We start from the raw sequence: 7,444 nt of genomic DNA, 5'->3' as shown, positions 1-7,444 counted from the left end.
CGCGGGGGTGGAGGGGGGCCCGGGGCGGTCCCACAGCGCCCCCGGCGGCTCGGGCCGGGGCCGGGGGGGCGGGGAGGCCGCCGGGGGTACCCGGGACCCCGGGGGAGGGCGAGGGGCATGAGGGGTTAGGGAAGGGAGCCCGGGAGGGGGAGGGGAGCGGGGATTTGGGGGAGAAGGGGCGGGGAGGCCATGATGGAGGATGGCGGGGGTGGGGGCAGTGGGGGGCTGAGGGGAGCGAGAGTTGCGGGACTGGGTGAGGAGGGGGAAGGGAAGGGGAGAAGGGTGGGTTTGTGGAGAAAGGTCAGGAAAGGAGAGGGGGCGGGAATGTGGAAACCGAGGGACAAGGGGAGAGCTGGGGGCCACAGTTTCCCCTTGTGGGGTATTTGGCGTGCAACACGCCCCTCCTCAGACCCAGTGCTTGTTTCCTTTGGAAGCCCTGGATACCCCGTAAGATCACTTGGAGATCCCCTCCTTCGTTTACCCTGCATTGTCTCCTGAGGTGAGGAGGGGGCATTGTCTCCTGAGGAAAGAGAGGCTGCGGCCCCCATCTAGTCCTGGATAGCCCAAGAAATGAGAAAGCAGGGGACCCTTGGTCCCAACCCTGGCTGTGCCATGAACAAACTGTGTTAACAAGTCTTTGTGACCTTGGGCAAGTCACTACCTTTCCTTGGGCCTCAGATTACCCATCGGTTTAAAAAAAAAAAAAACACACGGAAAATGCATGAGAGTGATACCCCAGATCTTTTCCAGCTTCAAAATGGGGTGGTGGTTCTTGAGGAAAGAGTTCAGGAGAATGGGTTCTAGGTTGTGGGGAAGCAAGGGAAAGCAGGCTGAATATGGAGGCGAGGCCTTCAGCTGGGGCTGCAGAAAATCCCTAAGGATGTGGGGGATGGTAGGCACAAAGCCTGCAGGGCCAGAGCAGGCTAGCCAGCGCCTCTGGCATCCTACTGGAGGGATGGAAGAACTCTGGAAGTGGCGGAGGAGGTAGACACCTAACCCAAGAAAATGAAGACCAGAATGAGGTCTTCATTCTGAGGAGATGGCAGGACAGAGAGAAGCAATGGAAGCTATTTTCTAGTAAGACAGCCAATATCTTTGGGGAGAAGGAGGAATATGCTAAGGCTGGTATAGAGGAGTGGGGACTAGGATGGTCTTGAAAACAGAGGGGCTAGCACTGTTTGGGGGCAGCTGAAGCAGGGCAGCAGGTAAAGGTTGACTGCAGGGTAATCCCCTGGTCTCTTGGCCTCCATGGTGTTTTTCCTTTCGATGATAGGTACTCTTTCTGAGAGGTGTGCCTTCCAGCTTTCATTTTCCAACACAAATCCCTTTAGGGAGTGAGTCAGACCAGACCATCCTTGAGATCACCTGGAGGATTTCAGGATTGTGTGTGGATTGGGGTGAAAAGGAAACAGGAAAATCAATTTGTAAGAAATAGTTGTGGCGCCATCATCCTTGCTGGGAGACCGCTTTGTGGAGTAGTTGAAAGCACAGGCTTTGGGGTCAGGCTGCGTGGATTCCAAACCTGCCTCTGCGGTTTAATCCTTTGGAACCTTGATCAAGTTATTTAATCTCTCTGAAGCTCAGTTTCTTTATAAAATGGGGACAATAATAGCCTTTTAGATGGTTACAAGGATTAAATGAGTATTTGGCATGATATTTGACCTGTAATAAGCACTCAGTAAATATTAGTTGTTAGCTATTCCCTCTTTCCATGCTCTTCCTTCCACCTCTCCATTCTTGTTCTTTTCCCCTTTTATTCTTTCTTCTGAATCTTTAGTTCTGAGATGCCGCTTAGATTAAAGGCTGAGAAGAATTGATTGCACCTTTGGGGAGGGGGGTTGTTGTTCCACTGGCTCAGGTGAGCACATGATGATAAGATGATCAATTGTCTCTTTGTCTCTCTCCAGCCCACAGATGTTTTTTGTTCCAGGGAAGACACAGGATCTGCTCTTTCAGCCCCTTTCCTATATCCCTCTGTCACACGAGTTCAGTCTCGCCCCAAGGTGCAATGAGACCCACAGTGGTCCAGGCACTGCAGCAAGTGAGATAGGGGCAGGGGTGTTTCAGGAAGAAAAGTATACACATTGCACAGGGGAAGCTCAGGGAAGGGAGGGCTGTGGAAGTTCCATGGTAATTTATGTTCATTCCGTTGCTCTGTCCTCTGTGGGAACTGTCCAAAACAGTCCAGCATCTGGATCCTGGCCAGGGGTCTCCATTCCAAGTTAAAGATGGTCAGTGCTCGCTTCGGCGGCACATATGCCAAGTTAAAGATGCTCATATACAGTGAGTTTTTATTCAGGTTTTCCCATGCCAGTATTTGATTCCAGTTCCCTTTCCCCAGCCATACAGACAGCCTCTGCCAAGCTGTTCATCTCATTACAGGCCGCCTTTACCCAGAGAATTTATACAAATGTACCTGGGCACATGGGCACACATGCACACATTTGCCTGTTTTAGGATATTCCAGTATGCAAAACTTGAATAAGGTTGAGCCTGCATTCTATGACAGCACTTTGTATGCAGGGCCCTGACTAGACACTCAAGAGGGGGTTTAAAAGGAGAAAACATAATCCTCCAGTATGGAGAAATCTCCCAAGTAGGGAGACAGGCAGTCCTGTGGGAAACACCCAGCAAACATCCACAGAGTAGCGTGTCATGGGTGTCAAGTAGTGCAGCACTTATCCTGAGGGGACAAAAGGAGGTAGGAGTATGTGTATGTGTGGAGGATAATCAGAAAGGTAATCTGAAGTGGGTGAATATTGGATCATCTTGAGCAAAGTGAGAGGCAAAGTAGAGTAAAAGGAACACATGGTGTATCCTAACAATTGCTGTGCAGGGAGGAGGAGGGAAGCCATTGAGTCGAGCTGAGCCAAGAACTGTAGATGGGTCATGTTGAAAGGCTTTGAATGTTAGGTGAGATTCTGTAGGGGGAGCGATAGGGAGCCACCACTAGTTCTCAGGGAAGGGTTTGGATCCTTGCTGATTTAACCACATGGGTAGCCAGGAATATGCTAGAGTGAAAAAACAGACCTGCTTCCTGTGACAAGGAGTGTGCTGAAAGGGGTAGGACTGGAGGGCAGATTGGATCCAGTCCTGGCTCTGTCCTGACCGCTGTGGAGCCTGGGACTGGTAATTCCCCTTAGTTTTCTCATCTGAGAAAGGAGACTACCTTGGGTGGTTGCCAGAGTCCCCTCCAGCTCTGACATTCTGTGTTCCCTGAATAACTAGTAGGCCTTACCAGTGGCTGTGTCTTGTGGGACCTGCCAAGACCATTCAGTCAACAAATACTAACACCTGTGTTCCAGTGGGGGGGCAGCGAGGAAAATACAATAGGGATAAGAGATCAGGGTGAGCCCAAACAGGCAAAGTCCCTGCCCCTTTAAATTTAAGATCTCGTGGAGGCAGGGGCACCTGGGTGGCTCAGTCGTTAAGCTCTGCCTTCGGCTCAGGTCATGATCCCAGGGTCCTGGGATCAAGCCCTGCATCGTGCTCCCTGCTCCGTGGGGAAGCCTGCTTCTCCCTCTCCTACTCCCCCTGCTTGTGTTCCTTCTCTCGCTGTGTCTCTCTGTGTCAAATAAATAAATAAAATCTTTAAAAAAAAAAAAAAAGATCTAGTGGAGGCAGCAGATACTTCATTGATCCTAAGACTCCATTTAAACATTTCTTGTCAAGACATCTTAAAATCGATGGAGTATCATAATTTAAGTGGTGGCATTTGTTTTTTATTAGTGGCCACATAACATAATGGGACAGTCAGCACTGTGTAAGTAAGTGTAAACTTCCAGTGGGTAATTGCTAACGGGGAGGGTGCGTGGGACACGAGCATGTAAAAGAAGGCTCTGACTAAGCCTAGACCACTGGCCTGGGAGGAAGCCTTTCCTGAGGAAGCGATGACTGGTAGGTGTAGACCTGTAGGCTAGGTGTGTGGGGTCGGCAGGAAGTTGTGCCAGGCAAAGATGCAGGCCTGATACGGGAGAACTGAGAAGGGGGCCGGAGCACAGACCCAGGAGCTCAGCACGGATGAGGCTGGGAAGGCAGTTGGGAAGCAAACCTCCCACAGCCTTCTAGGCCTTGGGGAGGAGTTTTGGTCTCTACCCTAAGAACAGTCGGAGCCATCGAAGAATTTTTTTCTTTTTTTTAAGATTTTAATTATTTGACAGAGAGAGAGTACAAATAGGCAGAGTGGCAGGCAGAGGGAGAGGGAGAAGCAGGCTTCCCGCAGAGCAGGGAGCCTGATGTGGGGCTCGATCCCAGGACCCTGGGATCATGACCTGAGCTGAAGGCAGACACTTAATCGCTGAGCCACTCAGGCACCCCAGCCATTGAAGAATTTTAAGCAGGGAATAACATGATCTGAGGTGCATTTTGATGAGCTTGTTGTGGATGTGGGGAGACTACTACAGAAGGTCAGATGAAAACAAGAGGGGTGGTGGGGCGCCTGGGTGGCTCAGTTGGTTAAGCGACTGCCTTCGGCTCAGGTCATGATCCTGGAGTCCCGGGATCGAGTCCCGCATTGGGCTCCCTGCTCAGCGGGGAGTCTGCTTCTCCCTCTGACCCTCCCCCCTCTCATGCTCTATCTCATTCTCTCTCTCAAATAAATAAATAAAATCTTTAAAAAAAAAAAAAGAAAAAAGAAAAGAGGGGTGCTGGGGCAGAGGAGGAAATGGAGAGAAGTGGACGGATTCAAGAAATGAGTACGAGGTACAATTAGCAGGACTCAGTGACGTATCGACAGAGGAAGGTGTGGAGAACGACTCACCAGTTTCTATCTTAGACAACTGTATGGACGGTGGTGCCAATCTCAGAGGGGCAATTCTGGAGCCTGGGAGGACCCAAAGATGGTTATGTAGCATCTGGGAGGTCAGAGAGGATCCTAAGGCAGCTTGAGGTGGAAAAGTGTGGCACAGAGAATTGGATTTCCTCCCACATTGATTAATTTCTGACTTCCCATGCTAAGGACAGTCTCGGGCAGGAGCAGATCTGAATACAGGGCCGGAGTAGTTGAACACTGAGAAAGCTGATTCAAGGTAGAATAGTGTGGCTTATACCCTTCTCTCCTTAGGACAAGATGGGTGGGAAAAGAGGAAGGACAGATACTACGAGAGGTGGAGATTAGAAAGCATCTTTAAATGCCGAGCCCTCTCAGCATAGGGGTCATTGGGGAAGTAAGGAGGTTGGGCAGCAGTGAGGTGGCCCCTCTTCAGCCAGCTACCACCTTTCCCTAGAACTCCTCCCTGACACCCTCTAACCCTCAAGCAAAAGGAGGAAGGGCAGGGCCTTTTAGCTGTATCTCCAAGCCTCAGTTCACTTGAAAAGCTTTTTTTAAATTTTGAATGGGTAATATGGTCACATGGATGCATATTCAAAAGTTAGAAAAGGGCATACATACTGTGAGACGCTTCCCTTCCCATCTCAGTCCTCCTTCTACTGATTTCTTTCTTGTATGTCGTCTTTTCTCTCCAGTTTTCTTACAAATGATCCCACTTTGCTGCACTTTGCATTTTTTTCCGCTTGTTAATGTATCTTAGAGATTGCTCCTATCAAGACAATGAACTTCTTCATTCTTTTTTTTAATGACTGCATAGTATTCCATTTTATGTTTGTGTATAATTTCATAGTTACTTAGTGATGGGTATTTAGGCTGATTCCAATCTTCTGTTTTTACAAATAATGCTGGAATGGAAATGTTGTATACACATCATTTTGGCCATATCTATAGGATGACTTTTTAGAATTGGGAGTGTTTGATCCTTCATTTGTCCCTTCTTGCATTCGTTCAGTATTTATTGAGTACCCATTATGTGCCAGACACTGTGGCAGTTACCAGGAGTCCAGCTTTCAACAAGTCTGACACATTCCTGTCCTCATGGAATGTTATTACACGTTAGTAAGGGGAAACGTAATAATTACAAAACTGTATACAGCAGGAAGCTAAGAAGGGCATCAGAGAATAAATTCAACAGTCAGGAAGGCTCTTGGGAGCAAGTGGTATTTAAGCCAACAACTGCGGGATGGGATGTGGCAGCTAGTAGGTGTAGGACAGGGAGATCTAGGTTGTTCAAAGTCTCAGCCACAGGGAGGGGAGTTCGGGATCCGTAGGGGAGGGGGAGTAGAGCTGTAGAGGAGGGGGTGATTGGGAGTGGGAGGTGTCAAAGAGTGAGCGAGGGAGTAAGGATGAGACCAGTTGTGGGGGGGCCCACACTGAAGAGAGAGGGAGACTAGCGCTTAAGAAGGCATGGTGACTGGGTTTAGAGGGCTTTGGGGTTGAATCTAATGGTGAATTCAGGTAAGGGGACGGGAAAAGAGGTCACTTCCTCCCTGGCTACTTTGGGAATGAGAGACCCCTGTTTGAGGCTTGAGGGAGGCACGGCCTTGCCCACAAATGGGAGAATGGATGAAAAGCCTCGGGAAGAGCCAGACTGGGCCTGTAGGACAGCCGCCTCCCTCTTTTCTGTGGCTCTGGTGCGATAAAGATGACCTGGAAGGGGCCCGGCCCGCTGGTTCTTGGCTGGTGGAAGAGAGCAGACCTAGCCAGGGCTCGGAGCTGGGCATGGGCAGGAAACCGGGCCAGGAGACCCTCCCTCTGAACTTTGTGCTCCTTTTTCATCCTCACCGCTCTGCTTCCCTTCTGCAAAAGCCCATCTCTTTGCCCATCCTGGGTCCTATGACTTTTCTCTCCCTCAACAGTCGGTTCCCGATTCTGGTCCCCGGCCCCCAGCAGCGCCTGCCCCCTTCCCACCGGGGCCCCCCATGATGCCACCACCCTTCGTAAGTTTTATGTCTTTCCCTGGGCTTGGCTTTTCCAGCCTGCACCCCCATCTCCCCGGTCCCTAGCACCGCTGCATCGCCAGCACGGTTTTGTGTCCTGCCTCCTCTGGAAAAGGGGTGGTGTTGCTTGGGCATTGGGGTGGGAGGAGCTGCTGTTAAGCTCCCAGTCCCTAAAGTCGACAGCTCCCCTTTGTCTTTTTGTCCTTGGGACACACTGGGGCTGGGGTAGGAGAAGTGGAAGGGAAAAGACCCTGTTAGTGTGAGGGCATGGTGGGGCTGCCTTTCTCTTTCACTACTCCTTCTCTGTTCTTTCAATATGCCACAGAAGTCAGGCTGAAGTAGCAGCTGGTGGTCATCGAGCTGGAGAACAAGGGATGGGAGGCAGGGGACTGGGGCATTTGGGAACCTGGAATCCTGCCTTCTGGCCCTGTCTCGGAGAGGCCTCTTTGGGGAGAGTTGCTGAAGAGATGGAGCCTTCCAGCCACAGTCTGGTGGCAGTTAGACTTTTCCCTCTCCCTTCCCTACCTCTGAAGAAGCTGTGTGCTTGCCTGTTAGACCCAGAAGACCCCCCCCCCCCCCCTCTTAGGCATTTTGGGGGGTCCGGTTGGCCCCAAAACCCCCCCCCCCCCCCCAGTTTTCAGTCTTTCGGTGGTGAGGAGCAGGCAGTTTCACGCTT

This window comes from Neomonachus schauinslandi, chromosome 5, assembly GCF_002201575.2.
Source record: "Neomonachus schauinslandi chromosome 5, ASM220157v2, whole genome shotgun sequence".
Taxonomy (NCBI): Eukaryota; Metazoa; Chordata; class Mammalia; order Carnivora; family Phocidae; genus Neomonachus; species Neomonachus schauinslandi.
This window is presented reverse-complemented; position numbering follows the sequence as displayed.